The sequence below is a fragment of the Geotrypetes seraphini genome, chromosome 1 (genome assembly GCF_902459505.1).
Source record: "Geotrypetes seraphini chromosome 1, aGeoSer1.1, whole genome shotgun sequence".
In the NCBI taxonomy this organism is placed as follows: domain Eukaryota; kingdom Metazoa; phylum Chordata; class Amphibia; order Gymnophiona; family Dermophiidae; genus Geotrypetes; species Geotrypetes seraphini.
The window spans coordinates 438,654,532-438,673,370 of record NC_047084.1 but is presented as its reverse complement, the minus strand read 5'-3'; the positions used below and the strand labels follow the sequence as shown (position 1 = coordinate 438,673,370).

General features: G+C 44.1%; 1 protein-coding gene across 1 annotated transcript in view; it reads right to left on the bottom strand.

Annotated features, from left to right (window-relative positions):
• LINGO2 (leucine rich repeat and Ig domain containing 2) overlaps window positions 1–18,636 on the bottom strand; it is a 2,394,831-nt gene extending 2,376,195 nt beyond the window's left edge. Inside the window, exon 1 of the mRNA XM_033919804.1 lies at window positions 18,401–18,636. The gene's annotated coding sequence lies outside the window, so the exon portion shown is untranslated. The remainder of the gene's footprint in view (window positions 1–18,400) is intronic.
• Window positions 18,637–18,839: the final 203 nt, after the last annotated feature.

Genomic DNA, 18,839 nt, shown 5'->3' with positions numbered 1-18,839 from the left:
ATTTGCAGAGTTAAATTCAGCCCTGCACACTTGACAGATGGAGTAATAGCTCCACGCTTAAAACTTTATGTTTTGTCTGTGTCATGTCTACTTGTTTTAGTTTAGTGGGTACCCCAGGATACATAACATTGGCCATTTCTAGAGCTCTTTTTCCACTTCTTACTAGCCCAACTGCGCATTGTTCTTTTACTTATAGCTTTTATATTCTGAATATAGTTTAGTTAGGGGTTATAAGAAAAAGTTTTACTTTATGCAGCGTTTATTTCGTGGTGTTCCCTACATATGATCCATTCAATATACATTTCTGAATACATTCAGTACATCAGTATGGTCTCTCTGAAGTGCATAACAAGTTATATGCAGCACGAAAAAACATATCCTTTTGGATTGTTCAATTAAGAACCTTAAGTAACTGAGTATTGTCTCTCTTTTGCCATAGCTATACTAAGTAAATGAATTGGTATTGTTACATGTTGCCACATTCAGTACAGGCAACATGGTTTTTTTTTTTTCTATCTCTTATTTGGATCACATTGGAGTACAACTGCTGAATGATATTTGGAATGCTTTTCAAGCATCTCTTTTCAAGTATCTCTTTCTGTATGCACAGACATCTGGCTGCTCTCCCTTTGAGATTCTCACGGGATGACCTTTCCCCGCCCCATGGGTAGATTTTTCCTTGATACAGGAGGAATACGTCCAAAAGCTCATTGAAATATTAGGGCTTGTTCAAAGAAACGTGTCTTGCACTTCTCTTTTCTCTCCACAGATTCCTACTCATTTTTTCCAGCCTGGTGATTGTCCAGAAGCTTTCTAAGGATCGGAAGCAGACGGATTTCCCCTTTGGCCTTCCCACTACTGTGATCGCTGTGACCAGGCCCGCTGCACTCACTGAGGAGTTTCCTGTTTGGATCCACGCAAGTCACTTGAAGAGAGTTAACCTAAAACCCCAGAAGCAAGTCTTCCCTGCGCAGATTTCACCTCCTCCAGTGGAACAACATGATGATCTCATTGCAGCATTCTACCAACCTTATCATTCTCTTACTGGCAACGCTGTTGCTAGTTTTTCTCCTTGTATGGATCATTTCTAACTGGGTCTACAGGGATGATGTGTTTTGGGTCCACGACACTTTCTGCCCATACCCATCTGTAAATGACACTCCTGTTGTAAACAGCACCCCCGACACCTCTTTGCGAACACACGTTAAGCTGGACTACTCCCTCGCAAAGGCTGTCCTTCAATTGGAATCCAGAAAAGACTGACAGTATGCTACCCTTTGGTATAATTCCAGCAGTGTACAAGTTGCCACCTTCTCCTTTGAGTATTGTGACATTGTGGACTGTTCATCAATTGATATCCCAAGGCTGTGCCATTGGTCCTCAGAGATTCCTAAAAACTAAAGACACATATATATATATATATATATATATATATATATATATATGTGTGTTACTGACTCACGTTGAGGGGATAAGTGTGCATTCTGGGGAGCGGTAGGGTGGAATATTGATACTGACTGGGCTTATAAACCAGAAAATACTCTGAAAAACAGTGGACCAAAATGGTAAATCATTGCTTACTTGTATGACCTTTCATAAGGTTGGACACTGTTATAGGAAAAGTGTTCCTGCACAAATTATTAAGCTTTCTCTTTCTATTGACAACCCTAGACCTACTGATGAAGGTTTGTACATTATGGACATGTGGTTTAAGGGTGGGTCTAGCTATCCGACCCATCAGTTTTCTTACGGGATCTATCTACCTCCACTCATCCTCTCCCGCCATTTTGTGGGGGCCCCAAAAATACTAACCCACTGGCCCCTACATTCAATAAACTTACTGACATGATGGCTATTGCCAATCCCACTTTTGAAGATATTGTGGCTGTTGAGGTAGGGTTTTCAGAACGTAACCTTTGGTTAGAATGGATGAAATTCACTGCTGATCAACATAATAAGAGTAATTGTTACATATGTGCTCAAGCTAGACCCCATCTAGGAACCGTACCTCTGGACCTCCCTCCTGGTATCCAACCATGCTTTTTTGGGTTATTTACCAATATCTCCTCTAATTTTACCTATCCCCTTTGTGCACTGTGGTGTTCTAAATACCTTTTGCTGCCAGGACAGCAAAAGCTTGATATTGCCGTTACCATCTATAAGGGTAATTACACATGTCATGTTTCTAATCTGACACAGGGTAGTTTTGTAGGTAATTTACCCCTAGGTTATTGTTCTGTCTTGGCTCATAGGTATGCCCTATTGTTGCTACATCAGATTTGATATTTAAGAACATAAGAACATAAGAAGTTGCCTCCGCTGAGGCAGACCATAGGTCCATCCTGCCCAGCGGCTTTATGGAGACTTTTGGCTCCGTGTTAAGCTACCCAGCCAGTGGATAGGCCAGTGCACTTTAGTTAAGGTTACTATGCTTCTGCATATTCTTTCTGAAAGGCATCCTTCCTATTCACATGGTTTTTCCTTTTATTTGTCTTGATATAAATCTGATCACATGTATACATAGATGCTATAGGGGTCCCAAGAGGGGTCCCAGATGAATTTAGGGCCCGAGCTCAGGTTAAGGCTGGGTTTGAGTTCCTTATTCCCTTTATTACTATTAATAAGAATGTTGATTTGGATTAGTTAAATTTATTATAATCAGCAACGCTTTGTGAACTACTCTAGGTACGCCTTGCAAGGTATTACTGATCAATTAGGCTCCACTTCTCAGATGGTTTTCAAAATCATATGGCCCTAGCTATGATTCTAGCTGAAAAATTCTTCCCAGTATTTTAAGCTGTTGTACTTTTCTTTCTGACAATATAGGTCCTACTATGGACATTCAGAAATTAGCAGACCTCTTTGCTGAGCTCAAATGTAACTCTGATTTATCTAATTCTTGGGATCAGCACTTTAGTTGAATGCAGGGTTGGGTAAAAGACCTTTTTATTGTTATAATCTCTATTATTATCTGCACTCTTGTTTTTGACTGCTCATGTATTGTGTTATTCGTATTACAGCTCCTAAAAAACCCCTCCTCGAGAGACATATCTAGAGTATCACTCCCTTCCAGCTCATGCTGTGTATTTGTGATGTCATTTTCATGACGTAAGAGAGGATTGAAGGGACACGTATCAAGTTCTTAGGCCTTGTTTTCAAGCTGTAAAAGCCAGACCCTGTTTGTCTTTCCTTCTTTGAAGAGAGTACAAGGACATGTATGTTTGAACAGAGATGTTGTGAAATGAATTCAATTGTTTTGTTAAGCCGTATTTACAGACAGATTTAGATTAGAAGCTCTGCTGGTTAAGGCTTTTTCTGACCTTTTGAACTCCAATCTCCAGCTAGAGAAAATGCTGATGTCTTTAAAGTTTCATGTGACCTGTGTCCATATATGGTTTGTGTTTACGTCACATGCTGACACATGCTGACAACACTGATTCATGTAGAATAATATAAAAGATGTGAAACTCATAATAAAATTTGGACATGTTTTGGAAGATGATTTCTGGTCTTTAAGATATGTCCCCAGGTATCTGACTTCCAAATGACAGAGACAAAGTATGGGGCAGGAATTGGGAGCTAATCCTTTTCAGAGTCCACACACCGCTGGGCCCAGGAACTGTCACTCTCCTCTGTCCGAATCCACAGAGCAGCGGTCCAACGTGCAGGCACTTCACGATGGCGAATCAAGCAGGGAAGGACACCAGGAGCCTCGGTTTTAGTCTGCCACCTTCTTGGTGACGTCACTTCCTCAATCTGCTTTTTCAATCCCTTATGTATACACTTTCTCTCATTGAGTAGAAGGGAACAGGAATATCAACTTATGTGATCAGAAGAAAATAGTGGATTATTACTATTTCTGAATTTCAGCCAGCTGATTATATAAGACATATGCTCAGAGTGACATCTCATCAGTGTAGGATTCCCTTATACCAGCGCTGCCTGTGATTTTAAAGCTCTGTATCTGTTTTGGAATGTGACATTCTGCAGTGTGTTCTTTTTCAACTGTCCCTTCTCCCACCACTCACTGCCCAGCTTGCCACATACCAAATTGCTTTAACCCCCCCAGAAACCTTCACCGTGCTTATCCAGCGCCTTCTACATGAGGTCCGCCTCTCTTTCGCCTCGCGCAGGCAGGAGAAATGTAAACTCAGGATCCATATGCACATCAGTGAGCCGTTGATCTGTCACCTGTTTGCCTTCAATAGCGATCCATCTTCAAACCTTTTTTTTAGACATTCGGCCCCCAGGAATCCCAGAGAGTTCGGCCATCACTGGCACCCAATAAAAAGATGAAAAGCCACCGCCGAAATGAGGGGCATCGAGGCTGCTTGGAGTATAAGATGGAGCCTTGGTTTTAGGCTGCCATCTTCTTGGTGATGTCATTTCCTACATGTCATATGCTTAAATTCCTTTGACAGAGTCAACCAATAGCTTGTTTCTCTCCTTTGTCCATTGGCTTTGCATTACAGAAAAAACTTGTTCAGTATTAATATTATGTGGAGGAATCGCAAAGATAAACTTTGCAATAATAAGACGTTCTGAGAAGCATTCCTTACTCTTGTGGCTGTTAAAATACTTCACCCATTTCGCAAGCAACAATAACTTTTTGAAGTCTTCTTTATTTAGGTTTGACTCAACAAATCTCTTCAAGTTGCAAACTTGATCAAAACATTTGCTATCGTCAATGCTTATTTCTTTTTCTTTGAGATACGCCACAGTTGCAATAACTTCATCCCAACTTGGAATTTCAGTTAAAGCCATCCATTCAAAGATAGTGAACTCTTCTAGTGGCATGGTCCACATCTCCAAATATTCCAAAGTTGCGGTGTACAGCAAAGCATCACACTGGTCATCCAGTCCATCTTGATGCAACTTCATTAAACAACTCCTTTACCTTTAGTGACATGAAACCATCTTGTGCACGACATTTGAGAACAGACGGAACAGTTTTAAGACAGTCCATAACCTCCAGTAGTGAGTTATTCTCACATTCAATTCTTTCAATGTGTGAGTGGAACGTATTCATCAGTGAATGCATATGCCAGGGATAAATCTCACCGAGATTATTTTCAAAGAAATTTCGGATCGCAGCAGGTGGCTTTTCTTGAGACAAAAAGAAAGACTTCAAGGCTGGAAACATCTGAAGCAGCCCGCGAATCCCAGGAAACAAAGACAGCCATCAAGTCTTGCTGTGAAAAAGCAACTGATGATACTCAACTTCAGTAAACACAATATTCTTTCAAATGTTCAGTTCGAACAGTGTAGATTGAGAAATAGTTGAATCAATAATTTTTTTAATTTGCAATGTCAACATTACGTGTGTCAGCATCATGTTGCACACAGTTATTTAAAACATGTGCTGGACAACCAACACCAAGTAATGTGCTTTTTCCTTCATCCTATTTAAATTAGCAAACACATTCTTGCCAGTAGCCTTACGCCGGACATCTCCAAAATTGGTATTACAATTATCTCCTGCAAAGGCTATATACTTCTGAAACAAGTGATGTCTGTCCAAGCTTTTCTTAATGCTTGTTGAAATTGTGTCTGCAGTTTCATTTGGAGTGCTATACATGTCAATGAGTTTCGACTGTGATCCACCATGTTTCCCAATGGAAGTAGTAGATAAGAATTGGAAATAACTTCTCAGATCTATGATTATTACCATCTGTCACAACCCCACAGTAGCGTACACAGCTTAGGGCTTTCACAACCACATCAAGAGAATGTGGAGCCAGCATACTGTTAACAATTGCTTCTGTTTTGGTTTGTGCACATGATATTTTGCGTGCAATGTCGAAGTCAGATAAAGATCGTTTGTAGTAACCTGCAATTTCAATCCATTCATTTATAGCTATAATGAGGTTTAACAGCATGAAACACCAATGTTCATTCAGCACCTACTATAGAATCACTGATTCTAGAAGACGGTATTGTGAAAAAAATCAGTGGGTTTCATAAATGAACTTTCTCCCCAAATATTCTTAACATGCTTTGACGTGCTGATATGCACCTCTAAATCAAGTATACCTTTATGTGCAACAGAAATGTAAGTCCCACCACCACATGTTATGCATTCCGCTTCCCATTCATATCGACCAGAAACATAAATATTTTTCTTTCATAATGTCTGTAAACAAACAGCATCATTTTGGCATTTCAAGTTCGTTCGTTGTTCATGTTTTAGGTGAAGATTAGTGTAACAATTCAGCATTTTTGTTATTATAAATGAGTAATTTAATTTGTTTGTTTTTCATTAAAACCTTTTTTGGATGAGGCAGGGTAAGGTGTTAAAAGAGTAAGCAGTAAAAAGAGCTATGTAGTTTCCTATTTGGAATTTTTATTTAGGGATAAACATAAACTAAGCGGAAACCATAATATCTGTTCCCTGTATGTCCATTATTCCTGCTGTTTCCCTGTTCAATCTTCCGCTTTTCCCCATCTCCTTAAATGGAATTTCCCCCCATGTTCTGCTCCTCCTCCATTCCTATTTCCTCCACCCACCACACCAGGCCCAATCTCAGTCCCAAAAAATCTTCTAATTCCTCCGGGTCTTCGCACCGTCTGGCCAGCAGGCCCGCCTCTGTCCAAATGAGGTGCCCCTCCCCTCCCCAGGATCCTGTGGGTTGGGCAGGGGAGGGGTCCACCTCATTTGGACAGAGGCGGGCTTGCTGGCCGGAAGGTGCGAAGGTGCGAAGACCCGTCCGGCCAAGTTGCAGGTAAGCCCGAGGGGGGGTTTCATTAGGGGGGGTCCGACAGGGGGGGTTGGGTACCCTCCTGCCGCAAACGTCTGGGGGTTGGGGAGACTGGCAGCCTTAGCTGCGGCCGCTATACTAATCACGGCAGGGAGATCCCTTGCTGTGATTAAGTATAGCGGCCGCGTCTAAACAAACCCGATTCTGTAACCGGCGTCTGCAACATGGATGTCGGTTACAGAATCGGGTTTACTTTCGGCGGGTTTTGTTCCGATTCTGTATAGGACAACCAGGCGGGAGAGATGGATAGATGGTGGACCCATAAAGGGGGTGGGGGGGGGGTTTGGGACAGATAAGGAAGGGAGACAAAGCAAAACAATTTTTGTAATAATTCAGTCTCAAGAAACCAGAAACATGAATTTAGTAATGGAATGCTATCTTACCTGTAGTCTTCCTCTCCTTTGTGGGTCTGACTGATTCCAGGTTGGCGTTGGCCTCTTCTAGCTTTTTCTCCTGGGGCCTCGTGTCCTTTGCTTTCTGGCATACACAGCACTGTGTGTGCACGAGGTTGGGGGGAGGGAGGGAGAAGAGTAGGTCCCAGCACAGCATCAGCCAACAAGAGACCAGCACCATGCTGCACGGCATGATGACGAGGGCTGCCTGTGCATTTGCACTATGATTGCCGTGGCTGGATCCTCAGGGGCAGCGCAGTTTTTTCAATCTCATACCACCGCTGCCCTTCACCGCTGTCTATGCGGATGCTCAACGCCCGACACCGACGACCCCCACCACCACTGCCACAGCCCTTACCCACCACTGCTGACCCCTGCCATTGCTGCCCCCCCCCCCACACACACACATCAAATGCTGAAACCTGGACAAATTTGGATGTAATGAGGACAAATTCAAAACCCATCTGGATGCCCTGATACAGCCCCAAAAGGAGGACATGTTCGGGGAAATCTGAACATATGGTATCCCTAGCTCTGGGTGCTGTCTTAGTGGGGGCACCGGCACCTCTCCATCTCCTACTCTGCGCTCGCACCTTGCCTCATGTTTTACGCAATTTGTATCCTTCTTTAATTTGTAGATTATTAACCCCCTCCCCACACACACTTTCTTTTACAAAGCTGTGTTAGGCTTTTTTATCACCAGCCTTGACGGTATTAGCTCCAATGCTCAAAGGAATTCTATGAGCGTCAGAGCTAATACTGCCGTGGTCGGCGATAAAAACAAAAAAAACCCTAATGTGGCTTCATAAAAGGGGGCCTAAATTAGCTGGGAGTTCACTATAGAATTTATGTAAATGGAACTTAATATTCAAAGTGATTTAAGCAGTAACTTGTAGCTCAGAAACACGACGTGCTAGCTGAATTTCAGTTACAGATCTGAAATCAGCATCATTAAATTAACTAAGAACACTTCTTAAGTTCTCAGTAGCAAAGAAATATATATATTTTTTGTTGTTGACCAGTGCAATGATAAAAAAAAGTCATCATATATGATCATCTCAAGATCCCATTTTCATTCACAGGTCATTGTCACATGTGTTGTCCTGCTCCCTGGGGATTTTATAGCCCATTTTTTAAAAATTACAAATAAAACAAGCCTACCTCAAGTCCTTTGGCATATAGAGGCTGATTCTATAAACGAAACCTAAAATCAGCCAGTGCCTACAAAATTGGTGCTGGCCGCGTGTCAATCACACTTAAGACACCGTTTATAGCAGGGCTGCCCAAGTCCGGTCTTCGAGATCTACTGGCAACCCAGGTTTTCAAGATATCCACAATGAATATGCATGAGAGAGATTTGCCTGCACTGCCTTTTTGGTATGCAAATCTCTTTCTCATGCATATTCATTGTGGATATCCTGAAAACCTGGCCTTCCAGTAGCTCTCGAGGACCGGACTTGGGCAGCCCTGGTTTATAGTATCGCGGATAGCAGCACCTATGTAAAAACTTAGGTGCCTGAAATGTAGGTGAGGGCTTTAAAGGCCTACATTTCAGGCGCTTAAGTTTTTGGAGAATTGTGCTTAGCAGTGCCTAAGTCCCATTTTGCCCACTTAAGTGCTAGGCACTGCTAAGCTCCATGCAATAGGCGTCTATCTTTTATAAAATTGATAGGCACTTATCACCTAATCATTATTATTATTTTTTTTTTTAGCAATTATTGAGCCTATTAAGGGTATTTTGCCATTTAACCTCCCCTACCCCTTTTAAGAAGCCATGTTAAGCGTTTTTTTATTGCTAGCCACAACAGTAAAAGCTTCAACGCTCATAGAATTCCTATAAGCATTGGGGCTAATACCACTGCAGCCAGCAATAAAAAAAGCTTAACTTCTTCATAAAAGGTGTGTGTGTGTAAAATTTAGGCATATCAGAGGCACCTAATTTAAGGTGCCCTTTACAGAATCAGCCCCTTAGGCCTAGATTCACTAAGCAAACCAATCATGTACTGATCAGTTTGCGATCCGATTTTACTCCGGCCCGATTCACTTACCTCTGTGCCGATCCAATTCCAATCCGTGCATGCAAATGAGGGAACCGCATGCAAAGTAGGCAGAGATGCGATTCACTAAAGAAATTTTTGAAACCGACTGGGCTGGCTGAACAACACAAAAAGTGACTGCTGGGGACCAGTCGCAGTGTCCTTTCTGACTGTCCTTGGGCCTGAAATCCCAGCCCTGCAGCCTCTCTCTGCCGCTCTGCTCTCTGCTCTTTCCAGCCACATTTTCCACACAAATGCCCCTTCCAGCCAAGCCCTGGAACTTCCCTCTTCCTGCCGAGCCCTGCTCTTGCCGCCCCGAATCTCCTGCTCTCTGCCACCCTCCCTGCAGTGCGAGCCTGTGGTTTTAAAGTGGGAAAGGGCGGCAGAGAGCAGGAGAGTCAATAATTGCCTGGCCTATAGGGACCGAGTCTTCACTGCTGGTGTGTTTATGCTCTCATACAGGGACACAGCCTTTATTTTGGGGTTTTTCCTCCCTTTAGCTCTCCCAATTTGACCAGAGTTCAGACAGTTTTTTGCCCATCTCTGCCGCTCTGCTCTCTGCGTTTTCCAGCTGAATATTCCACACAAACGCCCCTTCCAGCCGAGCCCTGCTCTTGCCGCCCCGACTCTCCTGGTCTCTGCCACCTTTTCCCGCAGTGCGAGCCCGTGGTTTTAAAGCGGGGCTGCACTGCATGGAAGGGCGGCAGAGAGCAGGAGAGTCAAAAATTGCCTGCTTTTAAATGCCAGGGATCGCCCTTCCAGATCAGGAGAGTCAGGGCCAGTAAAAAAAAAAAAAAAAAACCCCAAAAACAGCACAAACGAGCACCGAATGCATGCACGGACCATCTACAGGGAAATCAGATGGTCTGCGCATGCCGTCAGGATCACACACTAGTGATCCATGCAATCGCCCTCATTTAAATTTTATTGTTTGGTGAATTGGTTGGGCCTGCACAGATCGGCCACAGATCAGGCACGGAAATGAGGTTTGTGAATCTAGACCTTAGTTCCTCATTGTGGGAACCAACCAGAAGATAGCTTGAGTAGCATTTTTTTCCTTTAGTTTCTCTTAGGAGAATGCACAGTTTTAAAAAAAAACAAAAAAAAAAACACAATCAAAAAAGAAACTTGAGATGATCACAATATTCATGATGCCTCTAAATTCTGTTAGGCAGTCAGACAGATACATAAGTCCCTGACATTGTAAAACCTTAAAAACTAAAGTGAGCAATTTAAACTGATGACGGAAATTTATTGGCAGCTAGAATAAACCTTTCAACACTGGTTTTATATGGTCTCTCAGTCTACAGCCATTTAACACTCTGGACCTGAATTCTGAATTAGTTGAAAGGCTCAAATACTAAACTGTGGCAGCCCACTGTGTAATCCATTACTGTAATCCTAACAATTGTCTGAATACTTATAGCAAGATCAACCTAATTTGGGCAACAACAATGAATCACATTTGATAAATAAATGGTGTGTGCGTGTATGTGTGTGTGTGTGTGCGCATACTCCATTCTCTTACAGCTGATTTTCAAATGATTAGCCCTAGTTCTTGCTGGTGACGGGACTAAATCGCGGGAGACAACGGCGCGCCGACAACTGAGTGCAGACAACTGAGCGCAAGGTTGACGGCGTGCCAAAGAAAAGCACTATTTTAAAGGGCTCCGACGAGGGGTGTGGGGGGGAACCCCCCCCACTTTACTTAACAGACATTGCGCTGGAGTTGTGGGGGGGGTTGGGGGGGTTGTAACCCCCCAAATTATACTTAAAAGTGAACTTTTTCCCTAAAAAACAGGCAAAAAGTTCGGTTTCAAGTATAATGAGGGGGGTTATAACCCCCCAAACCCCCCACAACGCCAGCGCGATGTCTGTTAAGTAAAATAGGGGGGTTCCCCACCAACACCCCCCCGTCGGAACCCTTTAAAATAGTGCTTTTCTTCGGCGCGCCGTCAACCTTGCGCTCAGTTGTCGGCGCGCCGTTGTCTCGCAAAATTTTGTCTATGAACCGTTCTTGCCATTGTTGCCATCAAGCAAGCCTTTATCTCTTTATTCCCCCAATTGTACCTGCAGGGGTGTCAAACTCAATCACATAAGGGCCTGAAATCAAAAACATAGGCTAAGTCGTGGCTGAATATTTTATTAAGATACTTAGGGGTCCTTTTATTTAGGTACACTAACCGATTTAGCGCGATAAATGTGCACCTTAATAAAAGGACCCCTTAGTCTTAGTAGAAGTATAGGGTTACAACCTCTCCAACCCCATGTTGGCTCTGTGATGTAAACAGAACAAATAAAAAAGACTTTTCCTCTCTCTTTTAGGTCGAAGTACACCAGCTCTGGCAGGATATACATTTCAAATCTGACATATTGTAATCACAAAACAGAAAAAATTATTTTTTCTACCTTTTGTTGTCTGGTCATTATTCAGATCATGTTGGGGTCCCAGGCTCTGGTTGTCTTCTGATAACTTGCTTGCCAGGGCCCCTTCTTTCTTCTTCCCTCCCTCCATCCCAGCAGCTGAAGACAAGAGGGAGCATCCACAACACGCAGATACTGAGGCAGGAGAGGGCCTGAGGCCAAATAGGGGCCCAATAGCGCACAACTACCGTTCCTTCCCTCCCTCCATCAGGTGCAGCGCAGCTCCGCCAATGTTAAAAGGAGCCATGTCAAAATCAGAGCACTGCCATAGCATGTTCCCTCTGCCTCGGTCCCACCCCTCCTCTGACGTATGGGACCATGGCAGAGGGAACGTGCTACGGCAGCAGCAGGGCTCCGATTTTTACTCGGCTCCTTGTAACATTGGTGGAGCTGCGCTGCACCTGATGGAGGAAGGGAAGGAATGGTGGTTGTGTGCTGTTGGGCTCTCTCCTGCCTCAGAATCTGTGCACTGTGGATGCTCCCTCCTGTCTTCAGTGGCAGGGCTCTGATTTTGACGCTGTGCCTCCCTCCGGCGGGTGTCTAACCTTCTGGTCGGCTCCAACCTGGCCGTGTCATGCATGCAGCGGCTCCTTCACCTGCACCTGAACCGTAAGCCTTCACTCTGACGTTGCAACGTCAGAGGGAATGCTACTGGATGAGGTGTGGGATGCGTGAGGAGCTGCTGCACGTGGCTCCGTGCACACTATGGCTGTGAGGAGGAGGGAGCCGGCCACAAGATAACACCGGGGGCATCGGACTGCGGGCCGCATAAAACGACCAGGCAGGCCGGATTTCGCCCTCGGGCCTTGAGTTTGACACCTGTGCCTTAGATCATGGAGTTCCAGCAACAATGGCTCTATCACACACACACACACACACACATATCACAGGCATAAAATCCTTCAATGTTCCATATAAAATATTGTGGAACCCTTATGTCTAACCTATGAGTGCTTTTGCAAACCCCCTTTCCTCCAAAGTATACAGTACATATTGAGATCTTTAAATCTATCCACAAATACCTTATGATGAAGACCATGCACCATTTAGAAGCCTTCCTCTGGACCTACGCCTTCTTTTTTATATCTTTCTGAAAGTGCAGCCTCCTGAATTGTGCACAATATTCTAAATGAGGTCTCACCAGAGTCTTATACAGGGGGCATAAATACCTTCTTTTTCCTACTGGCCATACTTCTCCCTATGCACCCTAGCATCCTTCTAGCTTTACCGTCACCTTTTCAACCTGTTTCACCACCTAAAGATCATCACATACAATCACACTCAAGTCCCACTCTTCTGTCATGCACATATGTTCTTCATCCCCTAAACTGCACCATTCCCTCTGGTTTTTGCAGCCCAAATGCATAACCTTGTATTTCTTAACATTAAATTTTAGCTGCCAAATTTCAGACCAGTCTTGAAGCTTTGCTAGGTTTTTCTTCATGATATTTACACCATCCGGGATGTCTACTCTATTGCAGATTTTGGTATCATCCGCAAAGAGGCAAATCTTACTCATCAGCACTTCAGCAATATTTATAAAAACGTTAAAAAGAACAGGCCCAAGAACAGAGCCTTGAGGCACACCACTGGTAACATCCCATTCCTCAGAGCAATCTCCATTGACCACTACCCTCTATTGCCTTCCACCCAACCAGTTCCTGACCCAGCTTGTCACTATAGAAACATGATGGCAGATAAAGCTCATCCTTCTTTCTTGTGTAAGGATATAGATTAAACATAAGGGTTGTTATAATAATTTTTAAGGAGCACTGAAGGTTTTTTATGCTTGTGATATGTGTGTGGTAGGTGGTAGGGCCATTATTGCTGGCACTCCTTGATTTGAGGCTTTTTCCTTCTCTTCTATGAGAGAGTGTTCACAGTGATTATTTAGAGCAGTGGTTCCCAAACCCTGTCCTGGGGGACCCCCCAGCCAGTCGGGTTTTCAAGATATCCCTAATGAATATGCATGAGAGAGATTTGCATACCTGTCACTTCCATTATATGCAAATCTCTCTCATGCATATTCATTAGGTATATCTTGAAAACCCAACTGGATGGGGGTCCCCCCAGGACAGGGTTTGGGAACCACTGATTTAGAGTATTTTGGTGGAGAGGTTTAAATTTACTGCCTCTTTTACAAAGCCGCGCAACAATAGCCCCGAAGACCTTTAAATCTCTATGGGCTTTGGGGCCGCTAGCGCGGTTTTGTAAAAGAGGCCGTTAGTGTTTGTGTAAAATGTTTTCCGTTAAATCACCTGTTCAATTCATTTTTGGATACTAGATTATTCCATTAACGTGAATAGGACAAGAAATAATGATATTTTGTTAATGTCTTCATTGAATTTTATTAAATACAACAGTTTAACAGAGGAGTTACCCAATGACATCTGAATCCTCCTCCCCTCTTCCCCTCCCTTTCAACAAAAGTATAACAATTGACCAATTGGGAGTACAAGCAAAAGGAAAATCAAATACACTTCCCCCTTTGTATTCGCGGGGGGTTAGGGGCAAAGCCGGCCCACGAATATGGAAAAACCGCGAATAATATTCAGACCGGTTCTGCCCTTATCCCCGACTTCTCAAGGCTATTTTTAGCCCTCTAAACCCCCCCCCTTAAGCCTCGCCTGGTGGTCTAGTGGGTTTTCAGGGCAGGAGCGATCTTCCCATGCTCCTGCCCTGTGCAGATCGTTCACAGGAAATGGCTGCCTTGAGCTCCCGTAGTCTCTCGAGCCATTTCCTGTGAGCGATCTGCATGGAGCAGGAGCGTGGGAAGATCGCTCCTGCCCTGAAAACCCGTTAGACCACCAGGTAAGGCTTAAAGGGGGGCTTACAGGGCTTAAAAAAAGCCCGAAAAATTAAAATTTATTTTTTGGTCAAACATCGCAAATAACCGAATCCGTAGATACGGAATTCGCGAATACGGAGGGAGAAGGGTAGCACATGTTCTACAATAATCATCTAAAATAGCCCAAACCCTCTGAAAATGTTGACACTGTATATCGCCTAACAGCAGCTACTTTTTTATATTTATGTATGAGACAAATTCTAGCCCACCATGCTGTGCTGTTTTTCCATTCTGATAAAATAAGAGTATCAAATAATTTGGCCTTACAATCTTTAACTAGCCCCCCTCTTCTACAAAGCCACGCAGTAACGGCCCCAGAACCCATAGAGATTTAAAGGGCTTCGCGGCTGTTGCTGCGCGGCAGCCACAAGCGCAGCTTTGTAGAAGAAGGGGTAAGTGTGACAAGATAGCTGAACACAAAATGACAATTGTGTAAGTCAGTTCTGTACGAAATCCAAAAATATTTTGTATTCCTTGCCAAACTACATCCCAGAATGCTTTGACAACATTGCACCCAAACAACATATGGTAGAAAGTGCCTACATTGGATTTACAGGTCCAGCACAAATTAGATCCATGCGTAGACAATCTGGAGACCCTATAAGGTATCCAATATGCCCAGTGAGCAACATAACGTAAAGATTGTATTATTGAGGTCAACAGAGCAGGTCTGCATAATTTTACCCATAAAATTTTCCATATATCATCAATTTTTCATTCCAAAATCATATTCTCACAACTGCTGTAGTGCAACACATGCGTTCAGTCTCTTAAATTTAACTTGACGATAGACTGAAAAGGCATTTTTTGGTTTTCAAATTAGGCCTCATAGAAGATGGCAATAGTCACGATGCCTCTAAATTTTGTTAGGCAGTCGGGCAGATACATAAGTCCCTGACATTGTAAAACCTTAAAAACTAAAGTGAGCAATTTAAACTGATTATGGAGATTTATTGGTAGCTAGAATAAACCTTTCAACGCTGGTTTTATATGGTCTCTCAGTCTACAGCCATTTAACACTCTGGACTTGAATTCTGAATTAGTTGAATTTTAACAGTGAGATTTTCCATCCATTTCTAATCACAGTAGCTTAAAAGATGTTGGTAGGTATCTGTCACAAAATGTATCAGTACTTCAAAATATCAGGTGTGGTATGAAGATCCTACCATACCAAACAAATACAAAAGGATTTAACAGTAGCATGAAAACTCAAAGTTGCCTTGGGATGAATGTTAGAAGACATGGGTAGATGGACATAGAGCATCAATATTTACAAGAAATCCCCCAATGCACTTGGAGATGATTAAAGTAGCACATCTATTTACAAGTAGTGAAATAGTATTGAACCAAGGGAAGAGGCTGGGCAACAACAAGCAGATAGGCAGATACAGCAGAAGCAAAAGCAAGGAATAATGTGAGACTTGCTTATGTTTTTATGTAAGGTGACTGGGATGGTAATGTGTAAGATACTGAAGGCAAAGCTTGTAAGTATGCATTTCTTTAGAAGAGCAATATACTCGGTTTTCCATCAATGCCTAGTGAAATGGGAAACCAAACAAGATTGCTTGTTTACTCTTTTCAAAAATACTAGGCCTAAGGTGCATTTGATGAAGCTACTAAGTAGTGAATTTAAAACAAACTGGAGAAAATATTTCTTCACTGAACATGTAATTAAACTCTTGAATTCATTGCCAGAGAATGTGGTGAAAGTAGTTAGCTTAGCAGGGTATAAAAAAAAAAAAAGAAGTTTGGATAACTTTCTAAAAGAGAAATCAATAAGCCATTATTATTAAGATGGACTTTAGGAAATCCACTAATTATTCCAAGGATAAGCAGCATATAATCTGCATATAATCCACAATTGATGTTCATCCTTTTGTTTTGGAATAAACAAGATTGTTTTTACAATTTTTGCTCGTGGAGTGTTCATTGTCCGATCCCACTTTGCTTTGTTTGTTGTAGAGAAAGAAACATTTTTAGCAGTTTGTTGGATGTTGTGGGACAGTATCCCGCTTAGGCCTAGCTGCCAATGTGAATCCATGTCCCAGTAAAGGTTGTGGTACACAGCCCTCAGTGCCTCCCCAAAAGCACACTGAGATTTCTTCAGTTTAAACAAAACACTTTATTGGTGAACATACCGTATTTTCACGCAGATAACGCGCACCCGTGTAAAACGCGCACACGGGTATAGCGCGCAGAAACCACGATTTTATGTACAAAAACTTTTGTATACCGCGCTCACGGGTATACCGCGCATGCAGCCCGACTGTCCTTTCGCCCGCCCCGACTCTCCTCTGGCCACCCCGACTCTCCTTTCGCCCTCCCCGACTCTCCGTGCGCTGTCCCGACTATCCGTTCACCCTCCCTGACTTTCCGTGCACTGCCCCGCCTCTCCGTGCGCTGTCCCGACTCTCCGTTCACCCTCCCTGACTTTCCGTGCACTGCCCCGACTCTCCGTGCGCTGTCCCGACTCTCCGTTCACCCTCCCTGACTTTCCGTGCACTGGTCGGGTTGGGCCCATGTGCCTCAGGCCGCGCCCCCAGGTGGGACCTAAGGCTCCAGGGCCTATTCTGATTGGCCCACGCGCCTTAGGCCCCACCAGTAGGCGGAGCTTTGGGACGGATGGGCCAATCCGGCCTCATTCCGTCGTTGGCTGCCTGCCGGACAGGCGGGTTTGGCTCCCGTCTGTCCGGCCAACTACCAAAGGTACGGGGAAGGGGGGTGGGGGTGTCGTGGGGGTCGGCCAGGGGGGTCGCGGGTCGGCTGGGGGGGCGGTCAGAGGTTCTTGGGGGGGGGGGGTCGTTGGAGGGAGGGGGGTTTGCGTCGAGGGCAGGAGGGCCTGGGATCCCTCCTGCCTGTAATGTAGTGCGGGGGGGGGGTAGGGGGTCGCCGTGGCCAGGAGGGTTTGGGCTCCCTCCTGGCCCGATATTGTCGGGGAGTTGGGGAGTCGGCCGGGCAAGAGGGCTTGGGCTCCCTCTTGCTCCGATCGTGGGTGCGGGTGGGAGCGCGTGCGAGCGGTCGTTCGGGGTGGGGATGCGAGCGGTCCTGCTGGGGGGGGTGAATCGGGCGTCGGGCGGGGTGGGAACTATGTAAAAAAAATTTTGTATACCGCGCTCACGCATATAACGCGCGAGGGGTATGCACGGTAGGTAAAAACGCGTATAACGCGCGCGTTATATGCGTGAAAATACGGTAATCCATTGGTCAGAATGGCTCAAGGTAGCACGAGCAATAAAGTCACTTGGCACAGAACAGTCACTTCTTAGGGCAAATAAAGTTCTCAGGTCTCAAACACTTTGGTTCTGGGAGTCACTTTCACTCTCAGCTCCATGTAAGTGTCCTTAGGGTTCTACACCCTACTCACAGTTCTCTAGCACAAGAAAAAAAAATCCAGGCTTCTAATAAAGCTCTTAAATACATTTGGGCTCCAAACACTTTTACAGGGCACAGACAGTCTGTCACAAACAATTTTGAAAACAAAAATAAAGCTTTCTTCTGGTACCGGTCAGCTTGCCAAACATGTACAGTTTGTCCATAGGTTTTAAACTTCACTCAAAAAAAAAATCACCTTTTTTTTTTTTTCCTTCTTCTCTTAACCTTAGTAGTACTGGCTCTTGCTAGTGCATTGCTTGGGTAGAACCAGGGTTCCCAAGCAGGATGGAAGGGTTTGGCCTGTTCACCACAGATATCTTGCTACCCTCCCCAAACTACAGGCCTCTGTTCCCCTTCCACACTCAGCAATACCTTGAACAGAATCCGCACTGCTCTAAACAGGATTACAGCAGCAATACAAAACACTATTTCTTCACACAGATTAATTGGTGGCTTGCCACACCCCCATAAACCTCAACACAGGACAAGCACAAAGTGAAAAAAAAAAAAAACAAAACCAAAAAACTTTTAAGGCAAAAATAAACTGCCTGGCTTTGTAGCCCTACTCACATATCATGTGTTCTTCAGTAAAGTCAGGCAGTTCAGATTCCTGTACACAGTCCATGGGACAATCTTCAGAATCAGCTAATTCTTCCATATTCCAATCCTATGGCTCTGCAGGGGAACTGCTCCTCTCTGAGCCATGTTCTGTTGGAAGGAAAGGCTTCCTTCTCAGCTTCGGTCCTGCTTCCTGTTCCAGTTGTGCCTTCCTCCTGTCTGACATTGAAGGCTCAAGAAAAGGCACTCTCAGCATATAGCCATGACTACTCCTAGCAGGGATAAAGTAATTCTTAAAGGGCCATGAACTCTTGCTGTTAGACTGAGCTCTAGGGTTTCTTAAAGGAGCAGGCACCTGTCTAACGCTGTTCACAGGATTTTCTCTGGCTTTTGGAAATCTCATAACAGGGTTTCTACTGGGGCATACAGGATCTTCCCCCATATCTACTGT